Genomic DNA, 9,938 nt, shown 5'->3' on the forward strand with positions numbered 1-9,938 from the left:
AAACTGCCTTATGACCCAGAGATTCCAATTCAGAGAATGTATCAAAAGAAACTCGAAACACTAACTCAAAAGAATATAGGCACTTCTATGTTCACTGCAGTGTTATTTATAATCACCAAAATTTGGAAGCAGCCCAGTTTCCCATCAATAGACATGTAAATAAAAATAATGGGGGGAAAGAGGGAAGGGTGTTCAGGAACATCTATAAAGGACACATGGACAAAACCAAAGAGGGGTAGGATCAAGGGTGGGAAGTGGGGATGGCTGGGGTGGTGGGGAGTGTTGGGGGGGCAATGCAGACAACTGTAGTTCAACTGTACTTGAACCACAATAAAAAAATTAAATTAAATTAAATTAAAAAGCTATGGTTTGTATACAGTGGAGTATTAGCCATAAAAAAAGAATGATATCATACCATTTGTGACAGCATGGATGGGCCTAGAGGGTATTATGCTTAGTGAAATAAGTCAATCAAAGGAAAAAAATACCATATGATTTGACTTATATGTAGAACCCAAAGAACAAAATATATAGAGAAAATTGAAGCAGAAAATAAACTAATAGTTGCCAGAAGGAAGGGTGTTGGGGGGGTGCTGGGTGGAAAAGGTGAGGGGATTAAGAAGTACAAATTCATACTTACAAAGTTGTTCACAAGGATGTAAAGTACAGCACAGGGAATATATTCAATAATACTGTAATAGCTATGTATGGTGTCAGAAGGGTATTGAAAATATGAAGTGGAACACTTTGTGAAGTATATGATTGTCTAGCCACTATACCATACACCTGAAACTAATACGAAATTGTATTGAATGTAAAGTGAAGTTGAAAACTTTAAAAAGTTCTAATTACGAGAAAAAAATTATATAACTGTGTGGTGACAAATGTGCACTGGACTTATTGTGTGATCATTTTGCGTAATACAAATATTGAATCAATACGTTATACTCTTGAAACTAATGTAATGTCATATCTCAAATACATTTCACTGCAAATCAATCAATTGATTTAAATGCAGTGTTGCCCCTCTAGTATAATGTGGTTTGTGGTTAGTGGGTTTTTTCTTTGCATTGGTAAGTAGAAGAAAAAAGAGAAAACCTAAGCATAGACCTGTCCCATTGATGATACCCAGTCTTCCACTTTCTGTCTACCTTTAGAAAAATGTACATGGTTACCTTTGCATGTGTCCTAATGGACATACATATGTAAAACCATGACAGTGGCTACTTACAGGGACTCGGGATTAAAGGTGAATGAGGAAGCTAGACTTGCCTATATGTACAATTCTGTATGTATGGATTTTCTTCCATTAACACACATAAAACCTAGAATAAAGAGCATATGGAGACTTCCAGTCAAGATGGTGGCATAAGTAAGCACGGCTCACCTCCTCGCACAACCACACCAAAATTACAACTAAATTATAGAACAACCATCACTCAGAACCATCAGAAATCGAGTTGAATAGAAGTCTGACAACTATGGAATCAGAGCAGGCTGGTCCCACATCCACATGTGGTATATAAAAATTCAGGAGGGATATCTTAGGAGTGAGGAGTCCCAGCTCCACATGAGGCCCCCCAGTCCAGGGTTCCAGTGCCAGGAAGATAAGTCCCCAAAACTTCTGGCTGCAAAGACCAGCAGGGATTGAGTTTATGGAATAAACTTCTGGAGTCCCAAGTAGTTTCACTTAAAGAAACCACACACAAACTTACTCAGACCCACTTCCTCTGAGCACCAGCACCAGGGTAACAGCTTGAAAGGCACCAGTGGCATACAGGGAGAAATGGTAGTGTCTGGCATCAAGGCGAGAGCTGGGGGACAACTTTCTCCCAGACAGAAAGGCAGGCAGAGGCCATTGGCCATTTTCTGAACCCTCCCCCAACAGAGCTACAGAGATAGCAGACTGGTGCCATATCTGAGACTCCATCAACCTGGCTCACACTCTTTGCCCCATCCTGGAGATCCCCTGAGTCTCTTCCCACCCAATTTACAGCTGTTCACAGAGGCTTTCCATATGAATGGCTGGTCTTGGCTCATGCTTCACAACTTCCTAAATCCTTTCAAACAAGCAACAGCAGAGAGCCTCAGTCATCCCCCAGCCCCTGTACCTCTTTCTAAGCAACCCCAGGCACAGCACTAGAAACATCCAACTTAGATTCACAGCTTGGCTTTGCCTGGGAATCTCCAAACCCAGCACAATTAGAGCCATCTCAGATTGCTCTACAGTTCAGGCAGGGTGGCCAAACACAGGTGGGGGCTAACCTTGGCCTGTACCACCCAGGAAACTCCAGGGCCTGAACAACCAGTGGACAGCTACACACCACACAGGAGTTCCCACAAATCTTTGGGTCCTCAAGGATTTGTACTAACCAATGTTAGGTGGATTGATGTGAGTGGCTGAAGTGGTGGAAATAGTAAGGGTAAAAAGTCCACCACTGATGGAGTAAACATGTTCTAATTGAATTTATGCTGTTGTAGAAAAGGTGGCATGACTTCCAGTCAAGATGGTGGCATAGGCAGATATGGCATGCCTCTTCATACAACTACATCAAAATTACAACTAAAGTATAGAACAACCATCACTCAGAACCATCAGAAATCTTGTTAAATGGAGGTCTGATGATTAAAAAATCTAGTTGAATGGAAGTCTGACTATTATGGAATTAAAGAAACCCCATCTATCCAGACTGGTAGGGGAGGTGCAGATGTGGAATGGGCTGGTCCTACAACCATGTGTGATGGGTAAAAATTTGGAAGGGATATTTCAGGAGCAAGGAGTCCCAGCCCCACACCAGGTGCCCCAACCCAGGGCTCCAATGCCAGGAAGATAAGTCCCCACAACTTCTGGCTGCACAACCGAGTGAGGATTGGGTTGGTGGAAGAAACTCCTGGAGCCCCAAGCAGTTCCTCTTAAAGAACCCACACAGGTACTCACCTACTCAGACTCACTCCCTCAGAGCTCCAGCACTAGGGTAGCAGCTTGAAAGGCACCAGTGGCATACAGGGAGAAACTGAAATGTCTGTCATTAAGGTGAGCAGAGGCCATTGTCCCTTTTATAAACCTCCCACCACAGAGTTGGCAAGCTAGTGCTATATATGACACTTCATCAACCTGGCTAACAGTGTCTGACCTGCCTAGGAGATCCGCTGAGGCTCTGTCCAACCCAACTTTTGGGCCCACCTGATCTGCTCTTCTGCATGCATGGCTTGTCTTGGCTCATGCTTCACAACTTCCTAAATCCTCTCAAACAAGCAACAGCTGGCTTCAGTGAGCCCCAGGTCTAGCACTAGTAGCAGGCAGCTCAAATTCACAGCTTGGCTTTGCCTGGGAATCTCCAAACCCAGCACAAGTACAGTCATCTCACTTTATATCTCAGTCAGGGTGCCCCAGGCAAAATACAGGTGGGGGCTGACCTTGACCTGCAACACCAGGGAAACCCCAGTGCCAGAGCACCCAGTGGGTAGTTACAGACCATGTTGGAGCACCACCACCCTGCCCATGCACAGCTAATCCTCCAAAGAGGGTAGAGGTTTGTGATCAGTGGTCACAGCCAGTCCTTGCAGCTGACTAGCCTGGGTAAATCTCTCCCATTGATCTGCCAACATCAACCAAGTTTCAACTACAAGAGGGGGGTGTATTCAGCCCACATGAAGGGTACACCTTGAATACCCAGCTTGGGTGATAGGGGAGGCTGTGCCACTGGACCCTATAGGACACTTACTACATTATGCCATGCTACCAAGACATGGAGTCAAAGCAGCTCTACCTAATACAAAGAAACAAACACAGGGAGGCTGCCAAAATGAGGAGACAAAGAAACATGACTGAAATAAAAGAACAGATCAAAACTCCAGAAAAAGAACTAAACAAAATGAAGATAAGCAATCTATCAGAGGCAGAGTCCAAAACACTGGTTATAATGATGCTCAAGGAACTTAGTGAGGACCTTAACAGCATAAAAAGATCCAGTCAGAAATGATTCACTCATTGAAATAAAGAACAATTTACAGGGAAACAATAGTAGAGTGGATGAAGCCAAGAATCAAATCAATGATTTGGAACATAAGGAAGCAAAAAACAGCCAATCAGAACAAGAAGATAAGAGAATCTTAAAAAATGAAGATAATATAAACAGCCTCTGGGACAACTTCTAGCATTCTAACATTTGTGTCATGGAAGTGCCAAAAGGAGAAGAGAAAGAGCAAGAATTTGGAAACCTATTTGAAAAAATAATTAAAGAAAACTTCCCTAATTTGGTGAAGGAAATAGACATGTGGGTCCAGGAAGCACAGAGAATCCCAAACAAGATGGATGCAAAGAGGCCCACCCCAAGACACATCATAATTAAAATGCCAAAGGTTAAAGATAAAGAGAAAATCTTAAAAGCAGCAAGAGAAAAGATGTTAGTTACCTACAAGGAATTTCCAATAAGACTGTAAGCTTATTTCTCAAAAGAATCTTTGCAGGCTAGAAGAGCAGGCATGAAAAGCAGGCACCTACAATCTAGATTACCCTATGCAGCAAAACTATCATTTACAATGGAAGGTCAGATAAAGAGCTGTCCACACAAGAAAAAACTAAAAGAGTGCATCATCACCAAACCATTATTATATGAAATGTTAAAGGAACTTATGTAAGAAAAAGAAGAAGATCAAAACTATGAACAATAAAATGGCAAAAAAATACATATCTATCAACAATTGTATCTACAAAACAAACTAAGCAAACAAAAAGAACAGAGATGGAGTCATGGGTACAGAGAGCATTTTGATGGTTACCAGATGGGAGGGGGTGTAGGGGAATGGGTGAAGAGGTGAGGGGATAAAGAAGTACATATAGGTAGTTACATAATAGCCATGGGGATGTAAAGTACAGTATAGGAAATGGAGTAGCCAAAGAAATTATATGCATGACCCATGGATATGAACAATGAGTGGGGATTGTCCGAAGGAAGGGGTGGTGCTGGGTGGAGGAGGCAAGGGGAAAAAATCAGGACATCTGTAATAGAATGATCAATAAATATAATTTTTTTAAAAAGATGCCACAACACAGATAACAGATGATGGTTCCTGAGCTTAGAGTGAAAGAACTAGGGTTTATAGCATAACACAGTCTTGGACCTGAAAGCAGTCATTTTTAGAAATGTAGAAAATTAGAGACTCTAGGCAGAATAAATGTATTTCAAATAAAGCTTGATGATGGACAAAATATAGTTTGTGGAGCCATTGGGTGGTGACTGATCCCTTCTTAGAATCACAAGTAGGACTGCGACTCACAGCTCATGACTGTGCAGCTAGAGGCTGCCTCTGTCAGAAATGCTGACTCTTACCTATGTCATTGCTGGGCTGCAACACAGATGCATGGAAGCATGTGGAAACACAGACCACTGAGATCCTGGAAAACACTACTACGGAGTTGGGGAGTATAGGAAAGGGGGGAAGGAGGTCACCAAAAAGAAAGTTAGCCCACCCTCCTAGGTCCCTGCTGGAGCCTGGCCCAGAAATGGCTTCCTCCTCCCCTTCATTCACAGGGTCCAGCTGGACTAGCATGCCCCAGATGCACCTCAGACCCCCAAGGAGGACACTCCCACCGAGGTTCTCACAGAATGGAGAGTGGTGGGGAAGTGAAGGAAACATGAAATTCTCCTTGAATAAGAGTAATACTGATATAGAAAATGCATCGTAAGGATTGTTTGGGGTCAGTGATATCAGCTGGAAAATCACAAATAGGGAGCAGAAGTTTATATTGGCTTTATTACTGGTTATAATGAGAAGTACCAGAAAGAGCTACCACTATGCTGGCTTTGCACAGAGGAAACGGACAGTCAGAACTGGCAATGGTCTGACTTTAGTGTGTGCTCTACTGTGCAAGTCTCCTTGGGAGACACTGAGATGAATAAATTGAGATTCCTGCCTCAAGGAACTGAAAATTGCATGCATGTTCATCAAATCCTCCTTACCGGAAGGAATAAAAATCAACACATGGGTTTCTCCTGATCAAAGGCTCTCTGCATTTCGGGAAGCCCAGAAGTCTGAAGACATGAACAGGTGAGAACTCCCCAGAAGGGGGCGATGCAGAGGAAAGGCCAGTGAAGGCTGCAGGAGGTATTAGTATAGGACAGATGATTGTGGAAACCAGACACTGCCCCGCTCTGCCTCCTCTAGATGGTTTTCTATTTGATGTGATGCTCCTTTCCACTCTGGAGGGTGCTAAGATGGACACACCCATGGCACCATCCCACATGGCTTCATCCTTTTGGGATCTCGGAAAGCCCCAGGCTGGAAGTGACCTTGTCTGCAACTGTGTCCATTCTTCACACAATCACCCCAGTGGCCAATACCATCCCTTATCTTGTGTTCCACCTGGGCCACCCCTCTACACATCCATGTGCTTCTTCCTCATCCAGCTCCCCTCCTAGGCCTGGGCTTCACTAGCACCTGCACCCCCAGATGCTGGTCATCCTCTGGGCCTGCACAAGACCATCAGCTCTACATTTTCCTGGGACTGGGAGCTGCTGCTGGTCACCACTTCCCAGCATTCTGTGGCCATGTGCTGACCCTGACACTGTGGTCACCATGTACCCACACCGTGTCACAGGCTGGCCTTCCTGGTCTGGGTGAACAGGACTTTTAGCACCTTGGTGCACTTGCCCACCACTACAAAGCTGTCCTTCTACCATCACTACCAGGTGGACAATTTTGTGGGGTCCCTGCTCTGATCCACCTGGCCTGTGGGCACACATGCTCAAAAAGCTCCAGATCTCAGTGGTCAGGACGGTGCTCCTGACAGGCTGCTCCTGCACATCCTCCTTCCCTAGGACAGACACCTGGTGGGGCAGTGCTGGTGTGCGGTCCCCAGGGGCTAGGAGCAAGGCTCCCTCAGAACCTGCCCTCCCACCCAGCGGTGGGCTCCTCCACTGCACTCTCCCCACCGGCTGCATTCAGCCCAGAGCCGCCTTCCCAGCAGGTGCAGAAATTGCTGGCCCTTTTTACACTGTGGTGACCTCCATTCTCATTCCTTTATCTGCTGCACCTTGAGAAACAAGGGCATGAGGGGCTCTCAGGAGGCTCTTAAAAACGGACAGACAGGCTCGTGAGAGTGCAGTGGGGATCCAGCCTCCAGACACCGCTGCTGTGCAGTTAGTGGCTCCCAGCACAAGGGGGAGGCATCCCATACGTGGGGTACTCGAACACAAACGCTGAGGCCAGAGGCCAACCGCGGGGCGTCCCACCGCGGACCCTGCGCGGGTGGAGGAGGGTCACCTCGCTCCAGGCAGGCTGCGATGGGAAACGCACCCCTTACGAGACACTACACGAGAATCTACTACAAGGAATTCTGAAGGAGCTGTGGAAGGAGGGCAGGCCGATGGGAGCAGCTGCAGCCTGAGCGTTGGGGAAACACAGGAGAGGAATGGAGTGGCCCAACAGACCCTGAAACTTGTAGCTTCCGAGATGAGCGTTGCTGGGTGTGCTGCTGTCCCCGGGGACACCCCCCGCCCCCCGCCCCTGCAGAAATCCGACTGGATCTGACTCACTGCTGCTGACCCGGTCTGCAGCCAGTCAGAAAGAAAAACACTGCTAGGATCAAACAGAAAAAACATTGCTGGGATCAAATGGGCAAGAGCAGAAAACAGGAAGCAAAGAAGAAAGAGGTGGTCTCCTCCCCAGCACCAGCCAGTGGCCCACCGCTCCTATCACCCCTCACTGCTGAGGCCCAGCAAGCAGGCTGCATGTGAAGCAGACCCCAAGCTGCACACTGCCAGCCTTGCCTCACACAGAGCTGACAGGTCCCAGATGGACTCACAGCTGCGAGACACTGGATTACTGATTCTCAACACTCCCAAAGGAATCCAGCATTTGGATTAAGAGGAAGGCACCCTGTGGCTGCTTTATGGGTTCCACTCAACACCATCCCCACATCTCCAGGTGTGGGATAATGATGAGTAGCAGATATGTGAGTTCTCATTTATGAAACACCCTAAAGAAAACAATAATCTCAAAATGGTTACAATCTTATGACTAAGGCACTGTGTCACTGTGCTTGCTACACAGGATTTATTTTTAAATAAGCATTGTATTTCGAGATCTTTGCAGATGTGCATGCAGCAGTAAGAATTAATGAAGAGATCTGTGAGCACATTATCCAGTGTCCACCAATGGTGACACCTTGCAAAATATCACGACCAGCATATTTACATCAATACACAGCACAGAAGACACAAAGCATTTCCATTCCAAGAATCCTTTATGTTGCCATTTACAACCTATTAACCTAAAAACATAAGACCAAAGTGAGTAGCAACAAGCATTTACTTGAAATCAAAAAAGAATTGCTATTCAGGAAGCACTGATTCAGGCAGAACCCCAAACTGTTCCAATTAGGAGATGAAGGCAAGGCATATCTGTGAGAAAGGGAAGCGGAAGAGTAACATCACAGAAGGAAAGAATTTCTGTTGGTGCAGGTGACATAATATAATGATGTTAATTCTAAACAATGTTAATTTTAGTCCAGTAATCATGGTCCTGTAGTCACAACCTCTGCTTTCTGGTTATCTTTGCAAACAGGTCTTTGGGACACGATGTTGCTTAGGCCCCTCTGAAGGTTACTTTGCCCTGTTTCAACATCCCAAAGGTCCCAGGAATATGACATTCGAGGCTGTCCTTATGGGGTGGCAGTGATGGCTCCATTTTAAAGTGGCTCCATGTACATTCTCTTCTAAAAGTTGCACTGGTTTCTCTCACAGCGCCGTGACTCCCCTCAAGTCCTGGCAACAACTCATCTGTTGTGTTTCTACACTTTTGTCAATTCAAGTATTTCCTGCAACTAGAATCACAAGGTATGCAACCTTTCAGGGTTGGCTTTTTTCATTCAGCATAACGCCCTGGAGATTCACCCAAGTTGCAGTGTGTTCCTTTTATAAATGGTCTGTTCCTTTTATTGCCAAATAGTATCCCATGGTGGGACATCTGCATTGCTTTCAGTTTGAGGCCATTATGAACAAAGCTGCTATGAACACTTATACACAGACTTTTGTGTATTTTTTAATATATTTTATTGATTATGCTATTACAGCTGTCCCATTTTCCCCCTTCACTCCCCTCCACCCTGCACACCCCCTCCCACCCACATTTCCCCCCTTAGCTCATGTCCATATGTCATACTTATAAGTTCTTTGCCTTCTACATTTCCCATACTATTCTTGCCCTCCCCCTGTCTATTTTCTACCTACCATCTATGGTAGGTACTTATTCTCTGTACCTTTTCCCCCTCTCTCCTCCTTCCACTGCCCTGTTGATAACCCTCCATGTGATCTCCATTTCTGTGGTTCTGTTCCTGTTCTACTTGTTTTCTTAGTTTGTTTTTGTTTTAGGTAAAGTTGTTAATAGTTGTGAGTTTGCTGTCATTTTACTATACATGTTCTTTACCTTCTTTTTCTTAGATAAATCCCTTTAACATTAGGGCTTGGTGATGATGAACTCCTTGAACTTGACCTTATCTGAGAAGCACTTTATCTGCCCTTCCATTCTAAATGAAAGCTTTGCTGGATAGAGCAATCTTGGATGTAGGTCCTTGCCTTTCATGACTTGGAATACTTCTTTCCAGCCCCTTCTTGCCTGCAAGGTCTCTTTTGAGAAATCAGCTGACAGTCTAGTCTGATGGGAATTCCTTTGTAGGTTACTGTCTCCTTATCTCTTGCTGCTTCTAGGATTCTCTCCTTCATTTTTACCTTGGCTAATGTAATTATGATGTGCCTTGGTGTGTTCCTCCTTGGGTCCCACTTCTTTGAGACTCTCTGAGCTTCCTGGACTTCCTGGAAGTCTATTTCCTTTGCCACATTGGGGAAGTTCTCCTTTATTATTTGTTCAAATAAGTTTTCCACTTGTTGCTCTTCCTCTTCTCCTTCTGGTACCCCTATAAATTCAGATGTTGGAAC

This window comes from Phyllostomus hastatus, unplaced genomic scaffold, assembly GCF_019186645.2.
Source record: "Phyllostomus hastatus isolate PE091 unplaced genomic scaffold, TTU_PhHast_1.1 phas_contig_81, whole genome shotgun sequence".
NCBI lineage: Eukaryota > Metazoa > Chordata > Mammalia > Chiroptera > Phyllostomidae > Phyllostomus > Phyllostomus hastatus.